Raw genomic sequence first — 16503 nt, 5'->3', positions numbered from 1 at the left:
GGGCGCTCTGTCCTCTAAGATCACACCCAAGTTTGGCTTCCTCTCAAGACAAATACACCTCTTCTGGCCTAAAACTAACACTGACACTGTGTACAACTTTTAGGCTGGCATCAGCTTCAGGCCATGGTTGAGTCATTTAAAAAAATAAAAAAATAAAAAAAGGTGGCAGTGCAAGTTTGGAGTGATAACACAGATAGTCTTGTATTGTGAGAGACTCCAGCAACGCGTTTCGGTTTGTGACCCTCATCAGCACCAATGAGGCACCTGCAAAATTTACTTAGTCACGTGGCATAAGGCCAACCAATATATACACCAATCAGCCACAACATTAAGACCACTGCCAGGAAATAATATTGACCTTCTTGTGACAATAATAATGTTCTGCCGGGATACTTCCGGACCTGGCTTTTGTGTGGATTTTTCTTAGATGTGTACCACCCACCTACACCAGACCAGACACACCCACCCCAAAGCAATGACACTCCCCAGCAGGATGCAGCCTGACACAGGCACACACAGTTGGTTTAGGAACAACTTAAAAAAACATGAAGAACGGTACAGCCCATTGGACCCAAAGGTGGTCATAATGTTATGCCTGTTCAGTGTACACTAACCAGGAGATGGGGAAGTGATATTGTTATGTAATTTCAAGCCTATCATTCGACCAGACTGGCAGGTGGTAAGAAGGTTAAGCAAGAATTAAAGGTAAAATAACAAGATCTATGTACACAATAAAGTGTTAAAAATACATGAATTAAAATGTATAGAAACACAATCTGAAATATATAATGCATAATCTAAAACAAAATACAAACCAGCTCTCAAAACTAACTGAGAAAGCTTCATACCATATACCATGCTCTGTTTGTATAATCATAACGTTAACGTCTCTGTAGTATGAACCAATCAGCAGCTGCCTAGGGAGAGAATTCAGTGGTAAATATAGGGAGCATAAAAATGAAAATAATCTCCCTGTTTGAGTAACAAGACGCTTGCACATCCTCAGGCACCGGATGTTTACAATAGAACAGACCTCCAAGCGCACTGTTTGTTTCGAATGACGACAAAGCAATGCTGAAAACAAACTAGAGGCATTTAAAATCTTTTCGGATTGAGCAACAGGAGCAGATTGGTGTGCCACACATACTCAACCCAGGTCTGGGGTGTTAAGCTTACCCTATTGTCAGTTGCCCAGCAAAAAGACACGCGTTTCAAGAACATATTTTGATTTGCAGAGAGAGAGAGGCTGTTTCCTTCTCTGAAAGTACTAATTTGCTTAACCCTAGAATAATGAGAACAAGAGAATAAGAAGTAGTCTTTCTGGAGCTCTCTTCTAGCCAAGTCAGATGGTTTGATGTGGTATAGTCCATATCTCTACATCTACCATGACTGTAGACAGCCTAGTTTATTAGTATTTGGCATTTCAAAAGTTCTCCACCTTCCGTAACCTGTTGAGTGTTCTTGAGGACGTTTCACCACTAATCAAAGTTCTAAATGGATGCTCTGTGATGCACACCTGGTCATATCACCTGGGTGACTAAGAATAGTCACAGACATTTACTTTATTGTAAATAAGTATTATAAGCTATCTGGTTTAACCATTAAGACCCTTTCAACTCGTTCGACTCATTTTACTCTGCGTCACAACAGGTAGTATTTCCTTAAATATGTTAAATGTCCTTAAATAGTTATTATTCAAAAATGGATCTTCAGCTAAAAAAGTTGAAGAAGTGACGCCCTCCAAAGAGGACAAGGAGAAAGAAAGCAAGAAAGTGATAGCTGAGAAAAACAATGATAATTCCTAATAGTACTGAAATAGCAAACTAAATGCTGCTAGTCTAGCCTTAACTGTGGATGAGAGACATTTGAATAACTCCCAATAGCGTCACATTATTCCATTTGTTCTTTCCAACCCTAGTGTGGAAATATTTGGCCCCAGCAGACTCTCTGGTCACAAAGTCTAAAAATTTGTGAGGTGTGACAACTTTAGTTCCTCATTAGCGCCAAAGGACTCCGGTTTGTTTACCGGCGAAACATTCATGCCACATTTAGCTTGTAAGATCAGTTTGCGAGGCAGAGAGAGTACAGCGTGCACTTTAATGACTTTAATTTGTCATTAAAGTACGCACTGTGTCGAAGCTTGGAATAGGCTAATATCTACATTCCCTTTCTCTATATACACAGTTATCATTTTGAGAAGACAACTCAAAGACGTGGCAGCTCGTTTTTTTCCCCTCTTCAACTCCCCTTAGTTCACTTCATCATCATCAGCATCATACACTTCTAGAGAGGTTGCATTCAAATGTCACTAATTTAGGCGGTGAACTTGGAGGAGGCCAACTTTTATTCCTTACTTTACGCACAGGACCTACAGATTTTAGTTTCATGAAGCTAATCTAAAAACTGATACTTAATACCTTGTGACAATAGTAATATCTTGTGTCTCATGACTAATCGGGCTTAGCAGCAGAAGATATTAGCTGCATAATTTTACCCTATCTTTCACTAGACTTCCTCTCCTCTGCAATGGCACTTGCTAAGATTGGCGAACCTGTAGGTGGATTGAATTCCTCCGCAGCGGTGGAATGTAGGTCAGCCGATCTGCGCTTAATATGCCGTCTCGACTGTGTCTGTGTGTTTTGGCTTTCCCCAGCCAGTCGGCTTTGGACTCTTTGGCAGATTTACGTGCAATTTTCTGACTCACCAACTTTTATTGAAGGACTGCGGTTCATAGCCACACTCGCACACCCGGACCGAACGCAAACTCACGCACCCCCGTCGTTTTCCGGCGGCCGCCACCTTCCTCTTTTCCTCTCTTGCACACATAATCCCGCCAACCTGTGCTCCCCCTTTCCCTCCATCGGCCTCTGTTACAGCTTAATCAGCTCAGATTGACTTTCCGGTGGTCATGTTGACATTTAAATACCCAAACCAACAGCCCAACTCAGTGCACTCATTCTTATCTTGATATTGCCACATTCTTTCATTGAGATACAGATCCTAATCGTGTTGTTAGCATCCCTCAGGATTGTGCGTGTTTGTATACTCGTGCAGGTGTTCACCCCGTGTATGAATAGGACATCAACCCCCTTCCGTCTCTACCGTCCCTGTACCGATGACACTCCCAAGTCTCTTGTGCAATCTCACCCTCGTGCCAATCAAATCCGTAGGGGTCCGCCGCTGATCATTAGACCGCATACGCACATTAAGAAAGCTCATCGCTATGCGCACTGATTTGCTCATTAGGCATCCAGCCATCCCTGTTCCTAATCACAGGACTAATAGCGGAATTAATGTGTGGACGATTTGGTCTTGTTCTAGCCCTGTGGGGAAAATGTCATAGGGTATGTGGGTGGTGGTGGTGGTGGTGGTTGCGGTGGAGGAGGAGGGATGTCCCTTTGCCTTTGCCGTGGCTCATATCTGTCATCTGCCCCCTTCCAACCTTCAGCCCGTAGCAGCCTAATCAGGTCCTGTGACGAAGCATTCATCACGACTCTACAAGGGGATGTTTGTTGTGAGGCCCGAGCTATTTCAGTCCCTCTTAAATGAATTTGTATACATAGGTGCAACACTTCTTAGGTGCTATGCATTAATTTCCTACTGGATTTATGACACTGCACGTTGCTTTGTCTGCTTTCATTAATCTGGGTTGTTAAGAAACAATGCAGAAAAAGAGCAAAGTTGCAGTTTGCCCTTTTAAAGTTCTCCCAGTAGTCGAAGGAATTTGACCTTGCTAATTGTCCCAAAGCTGCCACATTACAAAAGAGATAGAGTACAGGAATTCAACAAAGAACCCACAGGGTAGCAGAAATCATACAGAAGAAAGGCTTGTTCACATAGAGATACAGTAGGACACAGTTTAGGTAAATATTATCAGCTTTTTTATTCATACTCCATGATCACAGCGTGACTTGTAGCATTTAGTCAGTAATGATCAGTTTGTGATCATGTGCAGGTTCACTTGTAGGGCTCGGTATTGCTACCGATTTCCTGAATCGATTAGATACAGATTCCTAATTGAATATAATTCAATATCAGTTAATTCATTTATTCATTCATTCTTTGTAACCGCTTGTCCTCTGGAGGGTTGGGGGGACGGGAGCCGATCCCAGCTGTCATTTGGCCAGAGGCAGGCCACACCCTGGACAGGTCGCTGGTCTAGCACATGGCTAACAGAGAAGAGACAACTATTCACACTCACATTCACACTACTGTCAATTTATAATGTCCAATTAACCTAATGAGGATCCCCAGAGTACCCGGATAGGATACACAGAAAGGCCCCATTCATCATTATCATTTCACTTAGAGATATTTCATTTTTTACTTAAAACTAAAACTAATGTGGTCATAGGTTCCACTGATTTGTGGTATTTCCATATATTTCCATCCTGATGGTGCTCTCAGGGTTATAGCTTCTGTCATGTTTTGTATCTCCCTCAAATGTGGATAAATTTCATTATGCGGCCTTATGAGACCAGTCTCGCAAGCCCTCAGTGAGATTTCAGTACAAGAAGCTGCAGCGAATTACTTAAAAATTCAAGTCTGGTTCGGTTTGACGATTTTATGACATCCAGACCTATTCATGGACATGAAATTGTTGATGCTGGTGCACTGTAATCAATGCCATTTGCCGCTGTAGCTTTAATTGCCTTAACTACTCACTTCACTGAGTATCTCTAACCAAAGTGGTGTACTCTCGATCCGCATGAATAGTTGTCTTTGAAGGTCCTCAGTCGTCCAGGTCACGGTACACCAAAAAGCATTTAAAAAAGACAACTGGTCTTGTAGATTTTGAGAAGATGTTTCTCCACTCATCCAAGTAGTGTCTTCAGTTCTGAGGGCCTGGTGGGAAGTGCGAGGTTTAAAAAGGAAACTCTTTGGGTTTACAGTACAGTCTTAACTTAACATTCATGGACATCGTTTGCACCAGTTTCTGGTTGTTAACAGGAAACCTTCAACTTCCCACCAGTCCCTTAGAACTGAGTCGTGTAAATGTGACCAGTTACCCTTTTTTAGATACGGTATATATATTATGAACAGTTGTTAATCGTCTGCAAACCTGAGGACTGGAGAACTGTTGCAATAAAACATCAATAAAAAAATGTTCAAATACATTTGAGTGCTATCGGTGAAGAGTTGAATCCACTCCACATTTTGAATGACAGCCCTCCCTTGTTATATAGACTAGTAAGGAAATATATTTACAACATGAACACTTAGTTTATTTAGTGTGAGTCCAGTGTCAGTAAATATTGATGGCCCAAAGTTATTAGCCAGGATTCAGTGCTCAGGTGTAGAACAGACTATCACTTCACAGGCTGACAGAGAGCCAGCTGGCACGTTAGCAGCGATTACTGTCACGCAATAAGTATCTGCGTTTTGTGGTGTAGCTAATGGAAAATATATTTTATTCCGAAGGCTACCAGAAAGCACACAAACAGTCTGTCATCAATCATCAGTGTGGATAGACACACCGTCCAGCAGAGATCTCGGCGTTACCGTAGCAAATAGGATGCTGTCATTATAAATATCGTAAATCCTATAAGAGGAAACAATGTGTGTAATCTCTGCTGGGTCATCGTAACCCTAACCCTGTATTTGAGTATCAGATTTAAATGTAGGTTTCCAAATCAGAAATATTCACAGTCCAGATGGAAAAAGGAGCCGAGGCTGATGTGTAGCTAAAGTTGCAGATGAGAGCCAGCCGCACGCCTCAGCTGATGGATACTGTAGATTAAACGGCTTAGGACAGTGTGTGTTCACAGGTCAGCAAATTTTACAAAGTCTGACAGGATGTAGCCTAAACTTTCCATCTCTAGGCTCTCATTTGAATTTCTTGTTGTTATTTATCCATCGGCAAAAAAAAAAACTGAGACATCTGAACATGGACCAGCAGATGTATAAACCGTTAGTATTCAAATCCCTCCTCCTTGCTGTCTGCGGCCCCTTCCTCACAGCATCGCTGTCTTAGCTCAAACCTGTATTAAAACAGAAGGATGGGGGTTCATCCTCAAACACAGTATACCCTGGCACCACACATTGTTCCTGGGCTGGCGTCCACATTCTGGGCTCTGGCAGTGATTGATGTGCTAACATGGCGGCACTGCCAGTGGAAGTGACAGATACATTTCACAGGCTTCAGCCAGTGGCAGTGGCAAAAAACAACAACAACAAAAAAAGAAACGAATAAAAAATAATCCTAGACAGTGTCAGCACCACATCACCACCTACTGTCTGCCATCTGATTGGCCATTACCCTCACGTACAGTACTGGCACTGAGGGACCTGTCATTGACTACATCAAGGCAAACATGACAACTTTTGGCATACCTCTCTGTGGGACGTAACGTTCAAAAGGAGCAACTGCTGGCCACTCATGTGTCCAGAATACAGTATGTTGTCCTGTGTGACAGAAGAGGACCCACCTCCGTCTGGAAGGATATAATACTTTATTGGACACACTGCCCGAGTATTCTTAATTTTTAAAGCAAACAGCGCCCCTGCTTAGTAATAAATATCTCCATACTCCATACCATAACATTTAAACTATATTGTCAGCAAATGTTAGTTTTATAACCTTTATCTGGCTGCCGCAAAATTCAAATAAAACTAGAGATCTTCTTTAATGGGTTTAAGTTCCGGTCCTCAAGTTGCTGGAAGCTACAAGACTGAATTTGGAATGCTGAAATGTAATTTTCTTCTGTGTGTTTATAGGAGTTAAAGTACCATCGTTATACAGGGAGAAGTAAAGCGTCCTTTTTTATCCTCAGGATTGAGTTCCGCATTTATTTCACCATCCATTAAGCAGTGTTTCTGGAACAGAAAACGAGTCCAGGGTGATGGTCGCTCACCTGCCAAAGTGTCTGCTTTATACTGGGTGGCCTTACCAGCCAATAGAACTTGTAGTTATGAGCTTACTGAGTAGAATTGGGTTACATATCTGCCCTGGTTATCAAAAAGAAACAGAAAAGAGGTCCTCCTTTGGTTTTGCAAACAAAGGCCAGTTGGGGAATTTATAGTTGGTTTGCATAGAGTGGAGTATTAGAGATACAGAAATGCAAAGGTGGAGACTGAAAAACCTAACCAGCAAGGTCTAGTTGTGTTATGGGATTATTATAGTGCATACTGAGAAAGAACATCTCTCAACTTTCTGCATAAAAAAAAAAGAAAATACCTTCTGGTGGTGTTATCGGTGTAGTGCTGGAGTCAACACATTCATAGCTGCTTTGCAAAAAGTGCAGTTCAGGAATTATAGAAATGCAAAGTTGTTGGAGACATATTAAGATATATCTGTCCATTCTTCTGCTTTGGTTGAAGTTTTTTCCCCTGAATTTACGGAGGACCAACCACGACATGTACTCACGGAAGACCTACTCCTTTCAGATCCAGGGTGACTGCGTCAAATAGCAACTATTTGGTATTTGGTAAATACATTACTCTGAAGCTTTACATACCCAAAGTCAACCTGACAACTCACAGATAAAGTTTTTCCTGCTGTGTGTCTCCTACTTGTGTTCAGCATGATGCAAGGGTACAACAGTATTTACAAAGGCAATTAAAGGAGAATGTCTTTGGCAATGACACTCCAGCAAGCATGTGTTCATTTGAAGATGAACACATGCTTAAAGTACTTAGAGTCTAGGTGAAGTAAAACCAGTCCGTAGCTAATGGACACTCAGTTGAATCTCCCTGCAAGTGCACTGATATTTAACAAAAGGTATCCACTGACTGGTTCAAGGAGCACAGGCCATGTGCAAACTGTGAGGTGTGAGTAGTTTGACAGTGCGAGGACCAGGATGAAATAGTGTTCACCTTTATGAAGGCAAGTTACAAAGGAAGAGATCTATCTTATTGGACTCCAAGAAGAGCTTCATTTAGTGGACTGTGTCCTTAAATGAGACACTAATTCATGGGTAACTAATTAACAGAGTTGAATAGTTGAGAGCAGGGAATGTGTGATGCTGCAGGCCGGCAAGACATAATCGTAATATAAACGTAATAAAACATTAACATCCCTCTAAGGCTTGTTTAGTTTTGTTGAAACTTTTGATGCTTTGAGTGAGCCATGTTCAGCTTTGACTGATAAGCCAGAGGCGGCAGTCAGTAGGTGATTATCACAAGAAACAAACACTCACGCTTCCATGTGCGCACTGTCATTTCTGCCCATACATCAGTAATACGCAATGTTCCATCCTGCCCGTCGCGCTTTGTTAGGTTTGGTGTTTGAGCGGTGCCTGGTTCATATACACAGTCTTGTATTTCCACACAGATAAGCCCTAAAGGCAACAGCAACACGAAAACACCATCAAACTCACAGCTCCCTGTGAGCTCATGCCCTCCTCCTCCTACGGCACATTGTTTGTTGAGCTGCAGTACTGTAATTAAAGAGCTCACAAGTACGTCCTAGCTCCTTTTCTTTTCTAAGCTGTTAGGAGGAGGCACGGGATTTTATAGCAAGTCCTAAGTCACCCCTCGACTTCTGCTGTTTTTATTGCGACGTAAAGACAAGAAAGACCGGGGGTGTCGGGGGACAGGTTTGATCCAAGGCCTCCTTGTTTAGCAAGGGGAGCTGAAGAAATAACACACAGATTAGGTTAGGAAGAGTTCAAAAGAGGAAGCTGTCTGACAGAAGATGAAAGTCAAAAATGTCACAGAGTAATCCTCGCTGTGATGTTGAAAACAAAAGGCATGTGAATCCAATGTGACAATAATGCACACAACTGATAATTTGTTGCTGAAAGAAGGAAGAGGTTTTCAACCCAAATTCATTTTCAAGGTTCTCAGCTGCCATAAGACATGAAACTCAGGTCTTTGATGAGTTGGGGTATTTCGAGACAAGATGAAGGAAGTTAGACATCAATGTACTCAACCCAGGTGAGATCTCATCTTCCATACCGCTTATCCTCACTAGGGTCACCATTCTATTGCAAGGATAAAACACAGAGACAAACAACCATTCACTCTCCCACCTAATTTAGGATCACCAATCACCCTAACAAGCATGTCTTTGGATGGTGGGGGGAAACTGGAGTACCTGGAGAAAACCCACGCAGGGAGAACATGCAAACTCCACCCAAAGAGGCCCGAGTCAAACTCAAACCCAGATCAGTCAAAGAGATTTCAGTTTAATTTGTGGTGTTGCGTTCAAACACCCAGGTAAAATTAAAATGATTTTGCTAAGGGAATGACATAATTTGGGAACTAAAACCAGTTTTCTAACAGTCTAAGATACTCAAATGTCTTTGTACATGTAGAGCACTATCTAAATATCTTTACACGTGGACAAAACAGCATTTAAACATTCATATACAATATATGGTAAGCAAAGTCCTTTAAACAAAAGCACTATGGCAATGAAAATAAAAAAATAGCTATGTAGCGCAAGTAGAAAGTAAACCCTTAATTCCTGCATTGTTAAGGGAGTTGTGCACCGTTGGTCACTATTGCCAACTTCCCATGAACGGTGTTTAGGTGCGCACACAGCCTTGCCACACATAAAATGCAATAAAAATACAATAGTAAAGGGGTTATTTCCACGCACTTCAATTGTAAAGCTGTACTGAAACTGATTTACACAAGTTTAAGATTCGCATTAGTTGCAATGTTTTAATGTGAAATAGTGTTTTCCAAGTAAAAACAGAAACAGTTTACATAGGTTTTGAATTGTGTGTCAAGTTTAGAAATAGATTTGTTGATTTGAGAGATCAGACTAATTGGTCTGTTTCAGTGCAGAGAAATAAGCCTAAATACAAAACTGTGTACAAGAGTGTTCCCCTTCTAATTAGACCAGTACCCACCTCCTGTAACGTAGAGCATATTAGTCAACACAAAATCTGAGAATGAAAGTCTAGTTCTATTCAGTTCTCTCCATCCGTTTTTTCAGTTTTTTGGCTGTCCCCTGTCTTCGGGTCACATGGCTCACTGACGCAGAAGCTCATTTCCATTTCGGGAACGTCTACTCATCTCTGTCTGGAGTCCCTGACATGAAGCTAGTTACCATCCACTTAGAGCAAATAAGAAGAGACGCAGGTGTACACTGGCCCTCGACTTCAAAAGCCCATTAGTTCACCGTACACAGATTACAAAGCCGGCTGGGCCAGAGCTGAACCTGGACAGGAGAGCAGAGGAAGCAGACCTAATCTGCTTGCTAACAGATGGCTCCCCATCCACACACAGCAACCTGCCTGCCAGCCATGTTGGAATGGAGTGGCCGCCCACGGCGAGGTTGGAGAGGGCGCACAGGCGGAGGAGGAGATGATTGTTATTGAATATGAAATGTCGATCACTTGGAATGAGCATGCTATTCAGACCGGGAGAGGCTCAGAGGATTGATTCTCTTATCTACGAGATGAATAGGTTCTTTTCAAGAAATTCATGTTTACCGGCGTCGCTGAAAGAGAAGTTCCGACATGGCTCTTGGGTATTCCCTGATCTTTTTTTTTTTTTCTTTCTGAATAATGGGGAAAAATGCACTAATCCAAATGCGAGTCAACTCTACTGTCACTCAAACACCACCACCCAGTTCCAAAAATGTTGGCTGCCATTGTTTCTCTGAAGAAGCCTGCACGCCACAGCTTTGCTTGAGTAATGGCACCTGCAGCTAGTTAAGATGATGAAATACTGGAATACCAAAGGAAGGTAGTCATAGGACACCGGGTGTCCATGTGAACACATTCGAGATCATGTTGGTATATTTGTACTCTGCGGAGTTATGACCGTTAATACACTGTGGTACAGTACCATACAATATGACAATATAGTAAATTATAGTGCAATTTGATATAGTACGATATCATACAGTACTATACGACATGACACAATATAATACAACACAATATAACAAAGCATAGTACTATATAATATGATACGGTACAATACCATGTGTTACGACACAAAACGACACGATACGATACGATACGATATGATACAGCATGTTTTAATGACTTTAGTGTTTGGATCTGTTTTGCATTTATATATCCTATTTGTGGAAAGCCTCAACACCACAAGCATATACAGTATGAATCTGTGTAGTGTAATAGGATCAAGTGTATAATGAAGCCTGATAAAGGAGATCCTTATTTTAATCGGCCATCGGAGGACTTTCTCTTCATTCGTGTCAATTGCTGAATCATATCAAAATATTGATACCAAATCAGCTTTCACAAGAAATATTAATACTTTTATGACACAGTAATCAATTCTAAAAAAGAATTCAATATTAAAAAAGTAAAAAGCACGAGACAGAGGGAGTGCAGAGAGATGTCCTCACACCTGAGACAGACCTCTATGATGGAAGCCCTTAAATTCAGAGAGGAAGACAACATCCAGGAATATAGGGAAAATACATCACAGTGCCCATCACAGGCATATACACAAAGACCTTGTCATGCTGTTGTTTCTTAACACAAACATATAAATGGGAAATGACAGAGAATGTTGAATGAGGCCTTAGTTGCCATACTTCAAATTCTGATTCAGAGCGACTGGTCTTATTTTAATTTATTTATTTATTTATTTATTTTTAATGTGATTTGCTCAGATTGTCTGTAATTGTTGTGATTAAAGAGAAGTCTGATATTTGTCATAAATGTTCATTGTAAAAGTCATCATTTTCATATACACAAGTAGACGTCTAAAAATATCGACATCTGCATCGTGATGTGAGTTGGTATCCGATCGACAGGAAAAACGGTATCACACATCCCAAGTATGAAGCCAGTCAGTGTGTGGACAATAATCCCAGCTGCTGTCACTAACTGAGGCCCAGCTAAGCGGATCCTGACAGCTCAGCATATTCCACCGTGAGGGCAATTACACAAAGGTGCCCCTGCTTAACGTGTGCTCTGTATGAGTGCCTGATGGAGAGAAACAGGTAGATTTGCTGTTGTTGGCAGCGAGTCGGGTCTGTCAGGACCGAGTGCATAAGCCTCTACACCTCTGTGACAGCGGCTCAGATCTCTCTCCGTTTGTGAGTTCAGGGCAGTTATGTTAAATGCGTGTCCTACAAAGTGCAAGCGGTAACAGATTTCCTCAGGCAGTGACTCATGCTTTAATTTTACATAACTCTGCACTGGATTGCTATTTTTCTGACTCATGACAGGATGTTTCTCTTGTAAACAGACCAGCAGCGCAGCTTTTAATAACTTTTTCATAGCGTGATGATGGTTGCTTTGAAGGGATATTTTCCTCACGCCTCTCATCTTGTACTGTGATCGTATACGGTGCTTTTCTGGTTTTTGCATCCAGTGCTCAAAGTGGCAGCTATTAGACAAATTGAAAGAACTTGAAAACAGTGTTTTTTAAACGCCTTGGTTGTCATTCAAGAGTTTGTGTTGCTGTCACTGTGCCCCATCCAGCTGAGTTTCACATCTCTCGGATCTTCTCCTCTGAGAGTGCGCCGGGTGCGAGAGACGCAATCCAAACATGCACGGTATCCCAGAGACGCTCATCGCTGTCACTCATTCTCCCGTCCTTCAGTAGTACCTTTGCTCCGCTCCTGCCTTCATCTCCTCCCTGCCTCTCCTGACCGTCTTTGCCTCATTTGTTCTCCAGATCTGAACAAATGTGCAAACTCCTCCTTGTTTTAGCTCCCGTCTGCCAACGCAGAAAGAAAAAAAAAAGAAAGCGTCTTTGTCTCAGTGTGTATCCACATGGAAAAAACAACTGGAAATCTAGCTAACGTTATGAAAAGTTCCACATGCAGTTTGATGCGACACTCCTAGATGGCACAGAATACGTGAATGTTGTTGGAATGGAATAATCGTGAATTTTATTTAAAGTCCAACAATCTCAGTGAATAAAATTTTGCTGTACTCTATATCCTTGGAGTGTGTTTGCCATGCTTTCAAACAAACAAAAAACACACGAGGATAGACTCAAACACATGATGAGCAGTGTTATTTTTTTTATTTTTTGCATCTCTCCTGCGGCTCATCCGCCACATTGGATTTAAAATAAAATAAAAAATAAATAAGTAAAAAATTATCACATCCTGGGCTCCCTGTGCTGGCCTCCTTTTGCTTTTTGGGTTGATTACCAGAATTTTGCTGATTACTTATAAAGCCCTGAGATGACATGCCTAAAGTTACCGCACATTTTGGATGTTTCTCTTTGTTTCTCTCATTGTTTCAAGGACTTAAATAAATGCGACAGCGCCTTGGGACTGACATGCCTGAAGAGACCAGGGCCATGAACTTTGTGCTTCATTTAATCTGCTTTTCAAATCATACCAGACTTTTTTTCCCTCCCCCAAAATGGCTTTTCAGTGGAGGTTTTAATGTTTTCATGTATCAGGTTCCGTTGTTAAGGCGATATGGTGGTGTAGCGGTCAGCACTGTTGGCTTAGAGCAAGAGCGTTCTTGGTTTGAACCTTTTGGGAAAGTTCCTTACCTTTCTTCTTGTGCTTTGAGTTCATCACAGAGTCCAAAGACTTGCATGTTAGGTTAATTGGTGATGAGTCATCTAAATGCGTAAGAGTTAGAATGGATTGTCTCCTGCTACCCTGCAGAATAAACAGTTTGAGATAATGGCAGGTTGTTTTTATTCTAAAACACCGTGTTGTCAAGAGAGCAAATATCTGATTATGGAAATGGCTCCTACTTTGAACAGTCTGTGAAGGTTCATCCAGGTCAGAGTGTATCCAAACAAAACAAGCTGAAACAAAGGCAGCTGGACTGCCTGGGGATAAAGACCCCAGCCCCCCACCAGTCTTTTAGAACAGATGAAGCTGTTATGAATAGTTGAGAAATATTGTCAATAAACTCTACAAGTCCAGTTGTCTTTGTTTCTGTTTTTTTTTTTTTTTTTGATATATTCTTCATGAACTTCTATGGATACTGTGTCATTTTAGGACTTGCACTGTATTAGGCAACAAGACAAACTCTAACTCAGGGAAAATGGGAAGAAAGTTTGAGTTTGTTTTGAGCGACCTTGGCAGAGATTGTGATGCATCTCCTAAACTGCAGCTCTTTTGAGGAGTTCCTGGTCAGCAGTGGTCAGTATCTATCAATAATGATCCAATCAGATAAAAAGCATTGAACTATTAACAGGGTCATGGACGGAGGCTGGACTTTTTTCTCTCATTTGACGGACGGGTAGCTCAAACTGATAAAAAGGTTAATCATTGTTCGTGTTAGAAAGGTGCCAGAACACAGTGCGCCACAGTTTGTTTTGTAGAGGGTGCATAGCTGCAGATCAGTCAGGGTGCCCATGCTGAAATCGACTACAATGGGTTTGTGACCGTCAGAAGTGAGGGGCAAAAACAAGTGGCTGCTTTAATGATGAAATAATGAGGCTGGCTGTCGAATGTCAGGTGTATTTTGTATTGTACAGTACAGCTATGTTAGTAGCTCTGTAGCAAGCGCTATGGCACACAATATAAAATAATACAGAAAGGTGTCAAGTGAAATTTGTGATGCAGGGTGGATTTCCCAAGAGCTGAGATGTTTGCTGTGAAGCATTTAAAGTGAATTACTTTACTTACTTCATCAGTAATGAACAGACCAGCTTAGAGCAGACATTCTACCTTTCGACTATGCTCTTTGATTTTCCATTAAAAAGTTACATCAAACAGAGGCCACGGTTTTTGGGCCCCTGAACCTGCGTCTGTTAGAGTCATCAAGCCCACAGATTTCACTAGCAGGGATTAATCAAACTCCAATTTAGAGTTATTTTCCAAAGACAAAAATGACTGAGTATTTTCAGCTTCTTTCAAAGGCAGCTAACCACAAACCTATACCAAATCTCAGATACCCTGTCTCTCAATTTCTTATCCTCTCCCTTAGTGTTGCTCTTACTGTTGACTCAGTGTCCCTCCCTTCGTCTATTCTGTTTCCTCAGTGGCTGTCAGTCCAGCAGACGAGCAGCGCTGATGCTTTTACAGGGACTGACCTAGCTTCTCCTATTACCCAGAAAAGCCCTGATCAGGAAAATGATCCTCATTATTGACACCTGGTTCACTGGGATAAGTAAGAGAAAGAGGGTGAGAAATGTGGAGGTAAAGGGGGAGAAAGGAACAGAGAAGAAAAGATACAGGCATAAGAGCATCACTAGAAAATTGCCTTGGTGAGATAGATAAATATAAAGGTACATATGTAGGTGAATAGGTAGAGAGGTAGGTTGATTGATAGATTGAGGTAGGTAGTGGAGGTTGACTGACTTCCAATTTTATAAAATCGACTAATATGTGGTAAAAGTCAGGTCAACATGGACTATGCAATGATGTCGCACATAAAAACAAAGTAGAAAATAAAGCTATACAAAATTAAATCTATGTTCTTAACATGGATATTGTAGTGTCTCACACAAAGGAAACTAGAGCCTTTTCTGCAAGGTAACTGAAGCTTGAACATGGGCTGTTGACGACCATAGCCCACATCCACGCCATAAGCACCGTCAGCCTGACACTTCTAGTATGCAGCCCTGGCTTGGCAAATTCTCACTCCCACAGCTCTTGCGTGTTGCATTAACTGACATCAAGGACAAAAAACACACTCTACAACCACAGCAACAATATGAAGAGAACTGAACATAAGCACGAGCTTATCAATGTTGTTCACTGCAGATATGTCTAGCCCATGTCAATCAGCACCGCCAGTAGTGTTCAATAGTTCTTCACACCGTGTTGTAAGATAGGATAGATATCTCAACTCAGTAGCCTTCTTTGTGTACTGCAGCCGAAGTGCTAACAACTTTAGACAATGAAATGCACCAACAAATTGTTGTTGTGGAGCCTCCTTCTCTCTGTTACTGCAGGGCTTCTGGTGAAGTCGTTAACTTACTGCCGTTGAGAAGATTTGGATCGTTTCTCCACTAGTGTTTGTTAGCGGATGCCTTTTCAGATGAGGGTGCATTGCAGTATTTCAGGACTGACTTACATATTTTGCACCTGTCTCCTTGGAGGTGTCCGTGTTGTTGTTGTCATGTGATTGTTGACTTCCTGCTTAAAGCTACATGACACAGCAGTACAGTCGACTAGTCAGAACAACCCCTAGTACATAGGTAGATATGTATGTATGTACATAGACAGAGACGGAGAAGGAAATTTCTGTGAAAATAAGATCAAAATCTGCGCTGCAACAGCAGAGGGACACAGCCAGAATTAGCAGAGGGAGAGTGTAGGCGGTAGGAAGTGTGTGTGTTGTCAAAAACTTGAGAGAACATTGTCCAGAGCAGACAGACTCAAAGATGTACAGGATGAAACGAAAGGTCTTTTACTGAGGCTTTAATTCAGAGCAAACTGCAGGAGTCCTGCTGACATTCATAGACTGCTAACAAATATCCATGCTTCCGTTTGACTCAGGACTCTTGTGTCGTCTCCAAATATATTTTTAACTTTTATTCATGCTGCGAAGGATGTTGCTAAGCACACTGACATGGTACAATGACAGGCTTCTAGTTACTATAGGAGCAGCTTTTCCTTTCGGTGGCCCCGTCATAAGCACTTTATGCTGCAGCACAAAGATGAAAAAGTGGATGATGGTATGACAGTCTTGTTCTAGT

General features: G+C 41.6%; 1 protein-coding gene across 17 annotated transcripts in view; it reads left to right on the top strand.

Moving 5' to 3' along the window:
• The window catches only part of cacna1g (calcium channel, voltage-dependent, T type, alpha 1G subunit), a 256906-nt gene that overhangs the window by 126251 nt on the left and 114152 nt on the right, over window positions 1–16503 (top strand). The window lies entirely within an intron of this gene.

Source organism: Mugil cephalus, chromosome 16 (genome assembly GCF_022458985.1).
Source record: "Mugil cephalus isolate CIBA_MC_2020 chromosome 16, CIBA_Mcephalus_1.1, whole genome shotgun sequence".
NCBI classification, from domain to species: Eukaryota; Metazoa; Chordata; class Actinopteri; order Mugiliformes; family Mugilidae; genus Mugil; species Mugil cephalus.
Note: the sequence above shows the minus strand (reverse complement) of the source record. Positions and strands in the feature narration are given on the sequence as shown.